Raw genomic sequence first — 19,572 nt, 5'->3', positions numbered from 1 at the left:
TTCCTGTAGCAGACCAATTTAAGCTCATTTGTCAAGATGGACGACGGGGCACTGCCTCTCAGTCTCTAGATGTTGTGCACATTCACACAAGTGCATAATTTGCTATTCCAGTCTATTATTTCCAAAAGAAGGCACAGTATAATGCACGTTCTAGAGGCAGAAAAGAGGACCTTACATACCCCGCTGAATACAGTTTTGGTGTTTTAGGGCAGCATCTTCAGAAGTTTTCACGAGTCATATAGACCTCAAGGTTACGGTCTAATAAATACCTGTTACAAGAACATAAACAACTCCCATTCTCAGAAATACCAGTATCGTCTTACTCCCCCTATCCTTTGAAATTACTTTTTCTTTTTTTCTTTTCCGGCGAGGGTAGCTGCGTGCATTTCTCCAAAGGACGGGATTCTGGGAACATGAAAAGTTGAATTTCTTCGTGGAACATGTTTTGAATTTTAGCTCCGGTTCGTAAGTAAAGTGCCTGGCTGAATTATAACTGAGCTGGCGTCTTTTGCAGAGGCTCTTGATGTGTCATCCATTGGGAATGCCATTATAGAGGTACATCATTTTATGCTGGAAAGCACTGAAGCACTTTTAGATGTTCTGTCTTCTTTATAATTTATGGACATACTTTAATCTGTTTAGGCTGGTGTTCAGTGGGTTGCGGTACCTGTCTCACAAGAACAAAACACTTAAAGAGCACACAAGGAAGGCTGTACCTGCACTTGTGGCCTCCACAGTCATTTTCTGCTCTAAAGCTTAATCGCACCACTTTATTGATTTACAAGGAAAAATCGGCCAAGGTTTCGAAGGAATTGTCCAAAGGAGTGGAGCCACAGCATCGCATGTGGCAGTTTACGAGTATAAAATGCACTTGTCCGAAAGGTCGATTTGTCATCCGTTCCATGAACAAATGTCTAAATAACAAGGTGGCAGCATTCCAGCTATTCTAATGATACTATTAGCACAGAGAGAATGTATTCAAAGCCATAAAGAATTCATCTATATAATGTGTGTTTACCATGCTTCACACGTTGCAGAGTGGCTGGGTAGATTGTTTGGGTTACAGTCATCAATAAAAAGGTTTAGCCTTGGGTCCTCTACCTGCTTTTCCACTGTATTGTAAAAAAAATGGTAGTAATTTTAACTTAAAATAGAGCTTAAAAAAGGTCACAATGTGTTTAGTGGTAAATTACCTTATAGACAAAAGTGCAGAGTCAGTAAGAATGAGTTAAATTAATTAAAAGCGACAGACAATTATAGTTTTATAAAATGTTTGTATTTCTATTTGAACTGCTCACTTACTATTCATCAAAAAACAACGTTTGTTAAGCAGGTGTTTTCAACACTAAGGAAGTTAAATGAGTCCTGTGCACCAAATCAATCATTTCGGAAAGCCTCACGTGACACTGAAGACTGGAGTAATGATTGCTGAATATTCAGCTTCATCGTGACAGGAATTAATTACATTTTAAAATATATTAAAATGTAAATCAGTGTTATAAATTGAAATAATATTTCACTGTACTACTACTAAATAAATGCAACCTTCCTCGGTGTGATTAAAAAGACAGAAAAGATGGTAACATAACCATGCATATTTAGGAAATCAGATCTTAAGCAAATTCATAGGTTGATATTATGTCAGTTATTTAAATTCAAGAACTGGGCCAATTCAAGCACCAAAATGCCATTCTGTAATGCCTGAAACACTGTCACCTTTTTTAACAGTGGATTTCTGGCAGCCACCGCCGCTAGTTTGTGCTGTAAATTTAACAGGGCTAAAAAGTTGTTGAGAGATATAAGCCTTAGGGAATATGGAAAGGGTTCAAATCAGCCATGGCTGAAAAAGTTTGATCAGAGCCATTTCTTTCAGCAAAACTTTAAATACCTCAGATTCCTCAAAGGGTGTCTATATCTTTCTTTCTTTAATCAAGGCTGTATATCTAGCCATCAGAAATGGTCATGATGCCCTTTCGAATTCCGAAGTTCGAGCTGTGGTGCTGAAACGAGGAAATAAAAACTAAAATGGATGAGCCGTCGTGCACTCATGGAGACAAATGGCTCAGCAGCCGGAACCATTTGAAAGATGTATAATGACAGGAGCTTGTCCGTTACGAGGCTGGCTCTCATATTTCAAACATGCATAAAAGAAATTCAGACACAAAAGTGCTTTTATCTCAGCTGTGACATTTGTGAAATAAGGAGTGATCTGACTTGCCACAGTGTCGGAAGGAGAATAGCCCATTTCTGGACTACTCAGTCTGGACTGCAAGACTAAATGACCAGGTTAGCGTTCAGATATGAGACTCTCTGCTTATCATTAGAGTGTTTTGGGTCCACTTGTGAAGTCCTTGTCATTGCCTGTGGGAGATGACTGCACTGCTCAGTACTTATTCTTTGATGACTTCACCCATGTGTTTTTAATGCTTATAATTGCAATAACTGCACAGGATTTGTGTTACGTGTAGGTCAATTTTAATAGCACATATTACCACTTGATGTTATGAAATAACCATCAAATATTTGCATAGGATGCCGTATTGAATTTTACACAGATGGACTTGCAGTCTTTAAGCATGCAATTCAAAATTAGACTGTTATAATAAAATAATTTCAGTGACACATACAGAGTCTTTATCCTCATTCTTAATATTTTCCACATGTTAGAAAACAGTAATACCATTAAAGCTATAAAACTAGACAGATATAAAAAAACCTTTAAAAACAAAAATATATTGAACTAAAAAATATAATAAGGGACATTAAAAAAAAGAAAAAGAAAAACATATAATTTAAAATATAATTTAATCCTGGGTGAATAAAACATTTCTGATATGTAAATGTCTGATTGAAATAGACAACATGTATTATGAGAAATGCATTTACAACGTAGACACTGATACAAATTCCATGTAACGACATTAGGTCTGGCTCTTTGAGGTTTAAGCGAGTTAAGATCACGCCTGGGATTTAGTCTCGCGAGAATGCGCGTGGGCGTGGCGCCTAGACGGTTGTACTACGCTGTTTATGTATATGAGCGAACAGTGATATACACTCTATATAAAACATATATAAAACAGCAAAAAGGTGACTGATGTTCACTTGTAGTCATGTACTATTTAATCAGGAAGTAGTACAAAGTCGTGATAGTGAATCGCACTGATTGAGGCGGATTGATCTCGAACTCACGTGGAGAGTTTATTTGCATATCAAATTCGTTAATGAATCAGCGTAAGTTTCGTAATATGTTATGCTATGAAAAGTATATCGTGTATAAAGTGGGAAATGTATTTGATGTGTCTTAGTTTGTAATGCTTTTTTTTTTTTTTTTTTTAAAGAGGGGAGATACAGCTCTGAATAGACTGTGATCCAGGCTGTGTTCATTAATACAGGGTAAGTGATTATTGTTTTACATTTATTTGCATACTTTATGCAAGTATTTTGCGTGTAACATGGGTTTGTGTTGAATAACTTGTGTTTCAAATTCAGCATTAATTTGTTATAAAGCTAATGCTGGGCTCCTCCTCCTGTATAATATATAAAGTATATATGTATATGTATATATGTATGTATATGTGTGTGTAAAAATCTGGGCAATAACAAAAAAATATATATTATTTTTGAGATTAAAGCTGAGTTTTCAGCAGTCATTGCTTCAGTCTGCAATGTCACATGTTCCTTCATTACCGTATCCAGAATAAATGAGTCATGAATTCTCAATCATGCTGATTTGTTGCCTTTTCAGTGTTATTGTCACGAATGTGGGTTATGAACTTTTGTTTGCTCACCACATGGACTCTTGCCCTACACTACTGTTGGACTTCAATTCCCATCACCCATCGCACTATCGACACACACACACCTGATTTCATCCATCACATGCTAACCTGATCACACATCTGGTTTCACTTTGACTCATATTATGAACACCTTGGACTTTCTGCATTGGACGCAGAGTATTGTCTAACTGCGCTACAGAGCCTGTTTTCCCCATGTCATTGCCTAGTCCTGTTTTCCCTATGTTTTAGACTCCCATGTTCTAACTCAGCCTGTATATACCTTGGTTTTTTTCCCCTTCGCCTTGCCCTTTGGATATTGTTTCACTCCTGTTTGGACTATTGCACGTTTGCCTGAATTCTTTCTGTTTTGTTCCCTATATTACAATTGACGATCGAAGACCCTCGCTTGCCCTGGATTTATTCTTAGGACTTATTTGTAGGGTTTCACCTATTATTAGTTAATTTTGATAATTATGAATTATCACTTGAATTCGCTCTTAATTCAAGTTTGGGGAATTGAATCTTAAAAGATTCACGTTAGTATGTAATTCAAATATACCTTTAAATCACCTAATACGTCCAGCGTTTTAGGGCAATTTAAATGTATGTTACCAATATGAATTTACTCTGTGATCAGCAAAATAAATCAATTGGACTTTCTTCTTTTATCCGATTTTAACTTTACCTTGAGCAGGTAGCAACGGATCTGGGCATGAGTTTAACTTTCCGGTCACATAACACACAAACGAGATTTCGTAATAATGAAACAAAATGTATTAAACAGTACCTACTAATTGACAAGACTACACTGAGAAGACTAAACATACACACACACATACACATACATTCATACACACATTCACGGGTTGGAAGGGAAGATGGATAATTGTTTGTCCAAAGTCTGCTAGCTAGTTCTGAGATCGCACTAAGAACACCAACAAAGCAAAGTTAGGTTTTAGCTTTGCTTATGTGTGTCTGCGCCAATTCAGTAGAGATGAAAAGGTAGTTTTACCGCTCGGCTTGTCTGGGGAAATCCCGGCTTGCTGATTGGTCAGGCTCGTCCGTGGGATGACGTGGTCGGGCTTTCCCGGGCCGTTTGAATGAAGTCTCTCTAGCTTGGTGGTTCGCTTTGGATGAACCGGGTTGGTTATGGAAAGGGCAGTGAGTGTCCGTGGAGTGATGTAACGGAGCGGACCGGAGTCGAGGGTATCGGGTCGTTCTCGTTCGAGTCTTCTGACTTCTCCAAGTTCCGAAGTTTCTCCGTTTCCTTGGCGATTCCTGCAGCGACCCGAATTCACCTGTGACTCCCGGTGGTTCCGAAGAAGTTCTTCTCGACTCGACTCCGACTCGGCTCAACTCGGGAGCTCTGTTCCTGCGTTTTGAGGTGCAAGTTTTGGGCCGTGCCCTGGGCAGTTGTCCAATCCCGAGGTCGAAGGGGCGTGTCCACGCCTGCTTTCGACTCCGGTTTCGTGCATACTTTATCCCAGTTAGAATTGACATTCTGCACTTCTGTTCCCTATCAAAAGCTTATAAGTGGAATACACTGTTGTGTTTTGCACAAACGCACAGATTCATTCACCACGATATTGGAAACATCGTAAGCTTCAATTTGATATCAAACATGCATTATCTAGCGCTTATGGAACGCTCTCTGTTAGAGGATTATTTAAAGAGTATATAGCGGTTCCTACATACATCCCAAAACATTTATTACACAGTTATTTACAGATGAACCTTTATTTGTTTGAAAGGAAGGCATTTAGATTGTTCGTTTAGTAGTTTTATGTGTGTCCTGGCAGTTCCTTTGTTGTAGCGAAAGGGAAAAAGGCGCGCTTTTGAGGAATGTGTCTTGGGACAGAGCAAGCCTCCTTGGGGGGGTTGAAAGTGTGAGGCTGTCCTGACCACGTTGATTCACCGCAGGAGTCTTATCACCTTTTGACTTGGTGGCTCGGTAGAACGGGTCCCAGATCAGTGCGCAGAACGGGTTATCGTGCTGTTGACCAAATGTTGCATTTCAATCATCCCAATCTTGACGTGGGTACACTCGGATTGGTCGAGCTCACTGCAGCGACAGTCCCTTGCGAACACCTGGCAGACTTTGCGGCGCTCTGCATCGCTCGGCTGACCATCTTGATTGCCTTTATGGTCCGGGGTGCGGAGGATGCGCGATTTTACGACCTGGTTCTAGAGCGATTCCCCCTTTTATGGTTCGTGTCTGTTCATCCAGGCCCTACATATTCTTAGGACCATGTTTCCTAATAAAGTCCTGCAGATGGATCAAAATGTCTCAATCCACGTTCGTCTCAGTACAGAATATTTGGCCACACAAAGATCCAGCAGCTTTTCAAATGGACACTGATCAGGTATGGACACAGCACGTCTGTTGTTTTCTTTCAAGCAAGGCACATAATCATATGAGGTATCAAGGATTATTTAATTTTAACAAATGACTCAAATGATTTACGAGAGTTGTTTTTTGTTCTGTGATTGCATCAATCAACCACTCACATCAAAACTCCTTCGAGAGGGCCCGCATTCATCACTGGCTCAGTTTATGTCTTTGCTTTGTGTGTCAGATCTTCATCTTTACTGTGGATGTTGCGGAGGGGAAATGCAACATCACAATCACTTGTGTAATGGTGGCTGTACTAGATCATACTCATAAGATGCCAGTGACAGTGTAGCCTGATGACAAGATGGCAGACACACTAGTGTCCTGTTATATCACAGCTGCTAATCATGAGTCAAGTCAAGCCATAGTTGATCTTCACAAGTCCCGTCTATCACTGATAGTTACGAGTCAAGTCAAATTATCACTGATCTTCACAAGTCAAGTTGTAATAGTCAAATCAAGCCACGGTGGATAATCAAGAGACAAGGCAAGTCACAGTTGATTGTTGTTGGCCAAGTCAAGCCACAGTTGACCTTCACAAATCAAGTCACAGTTGATCTTCACAAGCCAAGTCAAGTTCCAGGTGATCCTCCGAAGTCTTCTGATCTTCATGAACCAAGTCAAGTCATCTCTGATCTTCCTAAACTATGTTAGATTTTCATAAATCTTCATGATTCCGGTCAATTCATCTCTGCGCTGCATGATGAAGCTGTCCTTCAGTCTACTGGTCCTAGCCTGAAGACTCCACAGTCTCATCTCTGATGGCAGCAGACTGAAGAAGCTGTGTGTCGGGTGTGTAGGATCACCTGCAATGCAAAGAGCTTTGCGGGTGAGACTTGTTAAAAATGTTCTGAAGGGAAAGGTGAGAGACACCAGCGATCTCTCAGCTGCCCTCATAATGCGTAGGAGGGTCTTTTGGCAGGACGTGTTGCAGGCGCCATACCACAGAGTCATGCAGCTGGTCAGGTTGCTCTCCATGGTGCCTCTGTAGAAGGTGCACATGATGTGTGCTGGGGCTCTGGCTCTTTTCAGTTTGCGCTGGAAGTAGAGATGCTGCTGTGCTTTACTGGCCAGTGCTGTAGTATTGTTCGTCCAGGAGAGGTCCTCTGTGACGTAAACACCTGGGAACTTGGTGCTACTCACTCTCTCCACTTCCGCACCACTGATGGTCAGAGTAGCATGCTGGGTGTTCACTCTCTGAAGTCAACAACAATCTCATTCATGTTCAGAATGAGATTGTTGTCTCCGCACCACCCGGCCAGGCGGTTCACCTAGCTCCTGCAGTTTGTCTCATCCATGTTACTGATGAGACCAGATCAGCAGGGTGAAGAGGAGGGGGCTCAGCACACATCCTTGAGGGGCCTCATTGTTAAGTGTGATGGTGCTGGATGTGTTACTGGGAGGTCTCCCAGTCAGGAAGTCCAGCACAACCAGTTGCACAACGAAGTGTTAAGCCCCAGCTGAGCCAGTTTGTCGATGAGCTGTGGTGGGATGTGTTAAATGCTGATCTGAAGTCTGAGTCGAGGGCAGTGGCAATGGCATCATTAGTTGAGCGGTTGGACCATTAAGTAATTTCTGTTCTGTCACACAGGCAACTCATATACTCACTTTGGTTCTCTCAAACTTTCTTGTATGTTAACTGGTTCCCCTGTTTGAGGCACTTCCCATGATGGGGGTTGTGTTATGTTGCATTTGGGCTGTGTACACAACCTCAACCTTTGCCAAGCAAAGAGCTTTTAGAGTGTCATATTGTTGTCAAGGAGACCTTCATTGAACTTTGTCTTCCCCCTGAGGATACCACTGTAGAACGACCAGAGGTGGCGTCAACTGATGCAGAACCTTCGGAGGTGTCAGTGGTAGCCAGTCAGCAGCCCTCGGCCTGCCCAGTCACGGCTATGGAGGCCATCTGCAAATCCTCATTCTTCCCTTTTGTGGCTATAAAGGCCATTTACGTACCGTTGTTTGACACTGAAGTGGCTTAGAAGGCCTTCTATGAACTCTCAACCTGTTCAGCGTGTAATCTTGAACTATCTGTATGTCTAGTAAGCCTCGGAATGAGCCATCCATTAGTTCTTTGTCCAGTGATATCCAGCTGCCCTGGTGGGCTCTGACTTTATCTGATCATCTCTAGATGGTTCCTGTCCTGGCCTCTGGCTCTGTCCTGGCTTTCTGCTTTGTCTGTCCACTTCCATGTGGACCTGGCCATGACTTCAATGCCAATCACCCATTACTCTAATGGCACACACCTGATTTCACTGATCTAATTGCAGAGTATTGTGTAACCTTCTGATTTGTCAGTGGTAGCCAGTGAGCAGTCCTTGTTCTGCTCAGTTTTTGCTATGGAGGCCATCTGTGAATCCTCATCCTGCCCTTTCATGGCTACAAGGGCCATTTACGAAACATTGTTTGACACCTGAACTGGCCCAGGAGGCCTTCTATGAACTCTCACTCTATTCAGGTATGGCTAAGGAGGCCATCTGTAATACTTCTTGTGCTGCCCTGGCTATAGAAACCGTTAGTGCACAGTTTGTCTGTACCTACCCAGTCAATAAGTATAATTTTGATCAGTGTCTCTGGTTTCAACAAGTAAGCCTTGGAATGAACCATCTGTCAGTTTTTAATTCAGTGATCAGACCTGGTAGGTTCCTGAGCTGTTGGCCCTGTCCTGGCTTCCTGCTCTGCCTCAGTCTCTCCACTTCATGGACCTGGCACACACACCTGATTTCATTGATCTCACACAGCTGCTTCTACACAGACTCGCATTATAAATACCTTGGACTTTCTCCCATCAGATGCAGAGTATTGTCTAACCACTTTACAAAGCCTGTTTCTCTGTGTTTTAGTCTCCCATTTTCTAACCAAGACTCTTGCTTGCCCTGGATTTATTCTTTATGCTCTCTAATAGCCGTTGTCTGACTCTGCCTGCTATCTGACAATGTTTCCTAATAAAGCACTTTTTAATCAGTTGGAAAAGCTAAGAATTACATTTTTAATCTAGGACTAGGCTTAAGGCTTGTCTGTGAAACTGGGGGTATATGTTCTAAAGCAGCATTGCAAACAAGAGTCCCTTACAAACTTCCTACACTCTAAAAAAAAAAAAATGCACAGAACCGGCAAATGGATTGCTTTAACTCAGCAGTTTGGCTTAAATGTTGATAATAACCCAACTGCTGGGTCAAAACATCCCAATAGCTGATTCTGTCCATGCTTTAGGCTTGTGTTTAACCCACCGAGTGTAGCAAGCAAGATGACAATGGCAGGGAGAACATGAGCTTGTCAAGTAAAACCATTATGGAAATAAAGCTGTTTTCTATAAACCAAAGAACACATTCAAGCTGACCTACCAGGGGAGAGCAGAGGGAAAGTCACGGTCTCCCACCAGGGATGAGTTTGTCAGGCACTTCAGGATGTTGCCAGGGTAAGAGCTCCCATCACACAGGGGGATTACACTCGGCTAATGCTCTCGCAGTTGCTGCCATGATCCTCTTTCCTCATGTGGGCTGTTCTGATAACCCCGGTCCCGAGGAGGTCTCCGTCATCTGTCATGCAGTATAAACACGCTGGTTCCTTTTCATTCAGAACAACCAAACAATCAAGACTGAAACGAAGAGAAAATTTGTATGCAAATGCAAATTGTGATTTCACATGGTCAACCACTGCGGGACTATTTGTCATCACTTCCCAATTTAATTAGATTTCATTGAGTTTTCTTTAACTGAAAGAAAATATTTAATTTTTTTAGACTTATCTATATATTTATGTAATCTGTGCTGGCATGTGGTTGATTATGCGCATGCATTTTGTGTTATGAGGGATATTTGATTGGCTTCAGAGGGGTTGCTGTTTCAAGTGCCCTCTGATTAAAAATGCGACTGATTGCTAATTCTTTGGAATAAGGGTAAGAGCTCTCACGACACACATTATGAATGAACATAATCTGTAGTGATAACAAGAAAATAATGTGTGCCTTAAATCCGTACAGGGAGGAAATGTACTTGGTTATTAATCCTAACTATTTTCATTTTCCTGGCCAGGGTTATGTAAGAAACAAATTAACAAAGCAACATGATATTAATGTGAGTAAGATAATAATTATATTTAATTATTATTATTATTTCTTAAGTCTTACATTTTATTTTTTCAAATAACATTCCATCTTTTAATAATTTTTACTTTTTATTTTAAAATTTAATAAATGCTTCAAATTACACGATTAATAACCAAAATTAATAGGATAAACTGCAAAATAAGAAAAAACAGGATATAACTGATTAAATTAAGATAGAAATGACAGAAACTTATAACAAGGTTATTTAATTTGGCTAACAGCTTAAATGGGTTTTATTCAAGAATGACTTTAAGCAGAAATATATCTTTGAAATACGAAAAATGTAACAAAATGGCAAATCCTAGGATAATGCAAATGTAATTATATACTGCTGTGTATCTACAGGATCATCATACTGCCCAGATCAGTACTCCAGTGATGCAGCAAAAACTCATGTGTCATAAGTTCTGTTGGGCATTCAAGAAACCAGCGTGTCTGAGATTTTAAGAGTTTTTCTGTGAAACTATTGAAATGGTGACTATAAATGAGCTGTACAGTTAAGAGTCTATTATTGAGTCACAAATCACAAATCACAAATCCAATACTTGTTTTCCAAAGAGAGGCAAGAGGCAAGGGTAAACCTTAGAAAACAACAAAATTTAATGGAGAAATCAAAATAGGCAGGTAAACAAATAACTGATATCCAAACTAATAACAAACAGTAATTATGTTTTTCAGACAGCGTGAGACTTCACTAAAACAAATGATCACAAATGCGCAGAATTATTAGACACCACGTCATTTTGAAACATGGTTGAGAAAAGCTACAAATTCAAGGCAACATTAAGCATTCAGATTTTTAAGTTCTTTCAGCTGTTGTCTTGAATTTGTTCAATAACTGAATGCAAAAAATCCCTTATTTATTGTGCTTTCTGCATACCATACCTTTTAAATTTTCTCACCAAATTGTAACTGAATTATTTAATATTACTATATCATGTAATTAAAATGATTAAAATAACCATCTGACAGCCCTTTAACAACAATACACACATCATCTATAACTATAGTGCTGTGAAGTACATGAAAACCAGATATTATTTAAAAATAAATTTGGGACTGATTAAAAACATTTTTCAATAATATAGTCTTAAAAGGACGATTTTAGAATTGCTTGTAATTACCGAGTGTCAGGGGACCTAAATTAGTTTTCCTAATGAGAGGCACTGCTGCAGTAGTTTAAAGTGCAAGGAGACATTACTAGAGCAGGGAGAAATCTGCAATAGACTTCATCTTCTGTACAATTAAAAATGAGGTTTTAAAAAGAAACCGCTGCACCCTCTGCATCTCAGCTGAAATTAAAACATTTGGCTTCTTGCGATGGGAGTTGAGAAAATGGCACTATATTCTACTATATTAGAGATGCATTATTCATATTAGAATCTTGAATGTAGGCACAGAAATATTGATTCTCATTTTCCTGAGTAGAAAAATGAAGATAAATGAGGATATGATCCCTCATTTCCTACATATAAATATTTTGTGATTTTATTTATCTGGGGCTGGCATGGGTAGCAGCTTGGGCAGGAAGAGAAGGTGAAAGGGCCATCTCTGATCCATCTGTCAGGGAATGGTAATGTGCAGTGGGATAATAGGCAGTTTTCACAAGTTTAAATGAGCTGTTTTAAATTCTAAATATTTTAGCTTAAAATAACAAATTGCTTCCCCTGATGTTAAATGAATAGTTCACACAAAATGAAAATTCTGTCATCATTCACTCAACCCTCAAGTTGTGCCTCATCCTGTTCTTGAACGCTACAATATATCCTTTTGTGTTCCGAAGAAAAAAGAAACCCATACAGGTTTGGAATTTGAGGGAGAATAAATGATGGCACAATTTTAATTTTTATTGAATTACGCCTTTAAGGGGACACTTCAACCTAAAATAAAAAATACATGATATGCTCATGTTCCAAAACTAGATGACCTTCTTTCTTCCACAAAGGATATTAGGATATGATTGCTTTTATTATAAATACCTTAAAGATAAAGATATTATTAAGTAAATCAAAATGAAATAGTTTTGTTTTGATTTTAAATGTGGACAAAATTCTGAGTGTTTTGCCAGAGATAACAGATGTTTCTGTGGACCATTCTCTCTGGATACAATGGTAATTAAATGTCAACTTTGACATTTCATGTCTGAAGAACAGATTCATGCTTGTATTTATAATTGTCTTTGGACATCTGTCCATAATAATTGCATTCTTCAAAGTCCAGCCAATGCACATTTATCTTGTTTTCTCTTTCTTATAAATTACTTTACGTCCTGAGCCTGTTTATGAGCTTGTGGTGGTTTAAAGAAGGACAGACTGAGTGATTGTTGTGTCAAACATTTTTTTCCTAATATGATAATTATAAAAGCGGAAAGAGTGTCCATGGAAAGTGGTCTGATCTGAAAGGGGCCGAGGCCTTGCTATAAAATGGTCTTCACAGGGACGGAGAGGCATTGAAATAAAGCAGTCGTTTTGTCTTAGAGCCAAAGTCATTTTAAGAAATGGGCATTCAATATGATGGTGCTTTCAGATTGACATTTAATCAAAGAATGGACAATCACTTAAAATGATTGAAAATTCATAGATATCCATATAAAATCCATTTTACACACTGAATCAAAAGTAAACTTTCTTTTTTTTCCCCAGCAATCCCAAATCTGAGAACTTATTTGAAGTCACTGGCCTGGCAGTGCATGGGTATAAGCTGCTTTTTATGGTTTCTGACAATAGAGTACTTTCACAATGTATTCTAGTACTCTCTGTTTTAATCACACTTTAAGAATCTATTCCCATTCTTGTCATGAGCCCATCCTACCCTAAAGACCAACTGTAGTTCAGCTGCAGCTGTCAAGAGTGCTCTGCCCTGGTTTAACATACAAATCTCATGACATGGATTTTGGGATATGCTCCAAATCGAACAATACTGACAAGTGGTGATTACTAATGGAGGATTACAATAATGCTATAATGCCACTAATGTATATGGAATGAGACTGGTGGGATGAAGCCGACAGTTATGTCAAAACTCAATAATGACATCAATGTCACATCTTAGTGTTTTGCACTGTGGGTTTAGCCGGTACAGATCAGGGCCGGGATTCCTTTGCAAGGCACTTTTCCCCAGGTTGCTTCAGGAATCTTTCCTTGCAGTTAGTGTACTGTAAAAGAATGTCACAATGAAAGTGATTTGCAGTGACAAAGCAACTGGAAGCCATTTATTTTCAATTAGAGTTTGCTGAAGCGACAATGTTGAGCAGCATTCAACTTAGAAGGATAATTCATCCAAAAATTCTGTCATCATTTATTCACCCTAATGTCATTCCAAACGTGTATGACTTTCTTTTTTTTTGGAAATCGCACACACATACACACATTTTGACAAATGATTGTATTTATTGTTTTAATCAAAGGTGTAAATAAAACAAATAGTTTAATAACTGCGAAATTTAGAAAGTATCTAAAAGAGAATAGTATTTTTATGTTGTTTACACCACAATATTCTTTGACCTCAGTCGTACGATTTTGTACAGCTTGTCTAAAATCCCAGGTAAGTTTAGGACCAGGTTTGGTGTAGGTCATTTGTACAAAAAACGCATAGGCACAACAAATTTGTACTAATTTCGCCACCTCACACATCCCCGGGAAGCTGCTGGCTCTTTGACTGCCCCCAGTGGCTGGCTGCACTACAGGTCATAAACTCCGCCCTCCTCAATGTAAAGGAATTGGACTTCCTATATGGTTTTAGTCATATGTGGTAGTTGTTCTCACGCTGATATGTTTAATAATTATTTTTTGTGATTAAGTTTTAGCTAATAATTTGAAGCTATAAACCGGGGCGTGTCGTTGCGGTTGATTGATGCTGCAGGAGTTTGATGCCACGGCTCCACCTCATGACAATACTGCGCAGACTCGGGCTCCAAACTAATCTCTACTGCGCAGACTCTGGCTGCAAACGACCTCATTTACTCAAGATGTCAGTGGCCGCACTGAGATGATTTGGCTTCAATTTCCTATAGTGGAAGGAAGCAGAGAAGTCGTCCATCTTTTTTGCAGTCTATGGTCCAAAGAGGTTGATGCACATGCAAGTTCAAAAAACACCTTTGCTTGACAGACATCATAAGTCCATGCTAAATCCCATTTCGATTCATATTAGGTTTGTAATCAAAGACATAAGGCTTAAAGAATTCCTCTTGCTTGTATTCTGCAGGCATATAATTCGCTCACATATCATATGCGGCATCACATCAAGGTTTGGCATACTGTCAGAGGAGTCTTTTTAATGGCAAAACAATAACATTTCAGTGACATTTAGTTCACACAGTTGAGATAACAAAGTGGTTATTTGCATACTGGTGAAATGTTAAAGTGCTGTGGAAAGAATGTCACACCATTTGTTGAGGTCCAGGTTTTTTCCTCTCTTGTCATTTGTAATTTCCTTAACCACATATTTGTTGAACGCTTTCACGAGCTGATTTGCTCTCTTTCACAGTACTCCATTATGTGCAAATGCGTGGCATCAAACAGAGCTGTGTGACAGCACTGAAAAGTGTGCTGTAATTGGTGTGTAAAAAGAACCACATAATTATTTTGCCTTCCAGAATAACATGCTATAGTATGAAATTGATTAAAGCAATATGTTGCTCATTTAAACCACATAAATAAATTTTTGGGATATATCTTGTATTAAACATTATTTTAGCACATATCATTTTTTTCTTCAGCTTGAGGACTTGTTTTTTGTTTTGGAGCCAGCACTTCATCGCTATTGGACATTTAGATCTACACATAACTTAATAGTAACTGTAGCAAGCTGACAGTGATTAATGCGTTTTAATATGGTCACGGCTACATTTGTGGCATTTAAAATCAATCCATTAAAGCTATAAGGTTGCTGCCTGGTAATCATGTTGGCCAGCTAACATACAGTTGTACATACAGCTACATCCACTGATTGAAAAAAATTGGTAATAATAAAAGTCTTACCAAAAAAAAAATCTTTCGGGTTCAATCAAAAATCCCTCCGAAGTCCCATAGGTTTACATTAACGCAATGATCAGAATCTGGCTGGTAATGTACGTGAATTCAAATGTCAAATGTCAAACTGCCTAGTAACTGCATGCATTTAGAACACCACAAATGTTTTAAACAGTGATCATACTCCCTTTTTCTTTTCTTTTTGCAATCATAGTAATGTTTCAGGTTTTCATCAAATATCAACATTTCATTCCAAAATACTCCTACTTGAAGATTCTCCTATTTGAAACTTTAAAGAAATACTGACCATAATCTATCTTTACCGTTGGCTTTTGCTGCATGTAAGTTGTTAACCTTCCAAGATTTACGATCATTTAGCCACAAATAGCATTTTTACAGCCTCTTTGTGACACTTTGGACGGTCACATTCAGTCACCTCTCTCTTCCAGGTGTTGTTTGTTGCGATATTTCTCACTCTTGCTGCAGCCTCCGCCAATCAGCAGGCCTGTCACACAGGATTACATCTGACCCCTCTATTCATTGAGGTTACACTTGCCTGGGTGTTAAAATCAATTTTCCAGACCCTATCCATATTACCTTGTTTGCTGTGCTCTGTCTTGGCCTTACTCAGTCAGACTCTTGAAATCCACTTTTTAGTTTTAAAATGACTGCTTCCCAGGTCAATCTATTCTGTGACGGGCCAGATTGGAAGACTGACAGATTTACACCTATCTTATATTAACATATACGCAATAGCTACAGTGTTTATTCAGATATCATCTTCTTTGTTTGTGTATCTTTTTTTGTGATTACATTAGCAGGTTTGTCAAGTCAGATCGAATATTCATGTAAATTTTTTTTTTAAATATTCAGTAGCCTAATGCTGAGAATAAATATTGATCATGAATACCTTTTCTAATACTAGGATCTTGTTACTCAATATAAGCATGAAATGGATCTGTATTATAAATGTATTATACAGTATCATTAAAAAATTTAAGATCAGTTTTTTTAATAAAAGACAACCTGGAACAATTCCCGAAATGTTTTTTTTTTTTTTTTTTTTTTTTGGAATAAAGTGAAAACCGAAAGAATTTAAAATCCCATGAGCCAATATTTTGTTCACAATAGGGCATCGAAAACATAGCAAATGTTTAAACTATTTTATACACAAAATGAACTCACCTAAAGGGGAGGATATGATGCATTAAATCCTTTAATATACCTTTCAGCATTCATAGTTCCCTCCAAACCATATGCACTCATGCACCCTCATACCATCAGAGATGCCAGCATTCCTGGGCCCATTTAGTATTGTCAGTGATGGAATCATGATGATGAGTGATGCTGTGTCATATGGGGGTTCAAAAACCTTAAAATGAATTTCTTAAAACATAACAAACATTTAAACTATGACTCTTTTCAACATTGATATTAAACACCAAAACAGCATATTAGAATGATTTATGAAGGATTGTGTGACTATGAAGATTGAAAAAATTAATACCTTTTCTATTAATTTCAATTTTAATTTGAATAATTTCACACTATTTATGTTTTACTGTAATTTTAATCAAATAAATGCAGCCTAGTTATATGTGACTTATTACAAAAAAACAACAACAACATTTCTCTAAAAAAACAGTCAACCTGCATGAACAATATGCATATAAACCAAAGTAGGTTACAAAAACTATTAAATCCAATTAAAAGCAGTGATCGGTGTTAAGATGATTTGAAGGGAAATATGAATCATGTAGTCATTTCCTGAACTGTGTATTTACATTCCGAGGGTTAATTATCTAAGTCAATGATTGAAACGGCTCTTTGCAGTAATTTTCTCTTGTAACATTAGGGATTTCTTTCAGCCATAAAGCAGCTCAGAGCGAAGCTGATGTTCTCTGTAAAGAGTGATAAGTCTGTCACAGATACAGAGCTGTGCCATAAGGAGAGTGACCTTTTAGTATAATGGAGGTCATAAAAAGTATTCTTGTGATGCTTTTACTGCAGTCTATAAAATAACACTTCATGGCGACTTGCTACAGTGATGTAGAGCCGGTGTGCTACCGAAAAGTTAAATCATGAGAGATGAATATGACTCATGATGGAACAATCTGGGACCAATGTGTAGTCATATTTCAGCTGAACTCACTGTTAGTCATCCGGCCAAATGATTTGTATTTGATTTTAAAGGGAACAACCTTGGGCTAGCCAATTAAAGCAGCATGGTAATTTTGTCTCGGCAAATGATTAAATGTTTGTTTAATTTAATTTCCTCTTCATAGATGTTACAATAAAATAATATTTTAAAGGGCTCAGCCTCTTATTGTGCAATTCATCATGATTTATGGAGTGAGAAAAGTAGATGTCACCTTAATGAAAAAGAATGGGTGTTTAATGGCATTAGAAAGTGGTCAGCAAATGAACACCCTGCTTTTTCTAAAATACTGTAGCTTCCAAAAAACTGCATGTGTTGTAGAAAGCCACATCTTAATGGTGGAAAGGGTACCTTAGTCATGCAGATGTGCACAGCAGTGTTAAATTAACTTTAAAGTTCATTTCAACTTCTCAGAATACAAATTGCTCCAAAGCAGCAAAGTTGATTTCCACTAAATGAATCTCATGGGAGATTCATTGGTATATCTATTTGGTATAGCAACACGATAACAGAGAACTAAAGAAAAAATCTCAGTGGGACTAAAAGGAGCCATTATTAAGGTAATAATATTTAAATTTAAATACCATTATCATTCTGTAATTTTTTTAAATCAAACTAAATATGTATGGACGCACAATAAAACTTATACCTGAAACATCCAACTCCAAAACAGAAATATAGCAAATGAACAGATTTCTAATGTATTCTGTTTTTTAATAAATATTTTTCTGTTTGGTTTAATTTATTTTTGACCAAAATTATTTAATTTCTGTCATGTCCAACTTTTCATGTTTTTAGTTTTTAGCTTTATTTAATAGTTTCCAAATGATTTATTAAGAGAAAATGTAGTCACTATTCATTGTGTTATGCACCATACCGCGTGATGCTTAAATCAACTTAGTAATGGCTTATTTCTTCAAAGTATTTAGCAACAGTAAAAAAAAGACATACCTTTTAATTAAGTTCTGAATATTTGTTTTGTGAACAAGCTTGTCTATACAGTGGCTTCTCCTGCAGTATTATTCAGCTTGACTCCAAGCGTTTTCAGTGACTTAAGAGTCATTGTCTTAGAAGGACCTGGCATGGTCTGGTCAGTGATGAGGTCCTGATTCCCGCTTTGTTTCTTTTGTGCCCCTCAGGTGGAAGATTGTGCTACACAAACTGTCAATGGAGCGTGAAATTCGGCCAGCCATGCATTATGGATGGGGCAAAGTCCACCTTATTTTTAGATCGCAGCTCTCATGGAGCTGCAGTACAGTGCATTGTGTGCTTTACTGTATTAGTTAGGCCAAATAAAGCCTGATATAACTGACAGCACTGTTTCCCAAAATGTAAATATTTAAGCAGGCACACTGCTAAAGCTTTCATGATCAAATAAATAGTTGAAGATGCATATTTCATTAAACAGAATCCTTCTCTGCGGGGGAAATGTCATTCAAACAATCACTTAGATCAGTGGAAATCATCTGATGGATCTTGACCCAAAAATAGGCTGCAGGGAAAGTTCAGATATGGTTGCATATAGAAGGGAAAGAGATATAATAAATAATAAAATGCAACTAACCATATAATTCTATATTGCCATGCTTGAAAAATATGTAGACTTACCAACACTTAAAAGGAAGGAGAAACATTAAAACATAGTTAATGATAATGAGGTGCTCTTAATTGTGCATTCATTCCCAGAATGTTAAGTGTTTTTTTGATTAGGTGTTGATATATTAAATAAAATATTATAAGTCATAGTAAAATATTAGCTAGATTTTTCATTGACTCTTTCTGCAGTTATGTAGTTTTACCTGTAGGCCAAGGCGAATGACTTTAGGTGCTTTTGCACCACGCGTTTCTAGGAATTTACTTCTAGGAACTAGCCATCACGGTCATTCATAAAGAACATTCATATCTTTATTCACACCATTTGACAAACCTAACCAATGAACGGAGAACAACGTGATCTTGAGTGATCATAATAATGGAATGGTTTCATAATAATGGAATGATGGAATTTAAACACAATTTCATCAATTAGAAGACCATAAAAACTAAATCTCCTATGACAACTTGCAGGGTTAAATATCATCAAGGCTGAAAAAAAGAACTTGACGCTGCATAACTAAATACTAAAGGCCACCAATAGTTTTAGGAACTATTAAACAAAGGTTATT

At 38.0% G+C, this 19,572-nt stretch overlaps 1 long non-coding RNA gene across 1 annotated transcript; it reads left to right on the top strand.

The window, feature by feature from the left end:
* The first annotated feature begins 3,022 nt into the window (after positions 1-3,022).
* Positions 3,023-18,678, top strand: LOC122351235. The gene is made up of 3 exons (XR_006251712.1): positions 3,023-3,231; positions 3,339-3,393; positions 18,547-18,678. It is a non-coding gene; the product is annotated as an uncharacterized LOC122351235 (long non-coding RNA).
* The last annotated feature ends 894 nt before the right edge of the window (positions 18,679-19,572 follow it).

This window comes from Puntigrus tetrazona, chromosome 9 (assembly GCF_018831695.1).
Source record: "Puntigrus tetrazona isolate hp1 chromosome 9, ASM1883169v1, whole genome shotgun sequence".
In the NCBI taxonomy this organism is placed as follows: Eukaryota; Metazoa; Chordata; class Actinopteri; order Cypriniformes; family Cyprinidae; genus Puntigrus; species Puntigrus tetrazona.
This window is presented reverse-complemented; position numbering and strand designations above follow the sequence as displayed.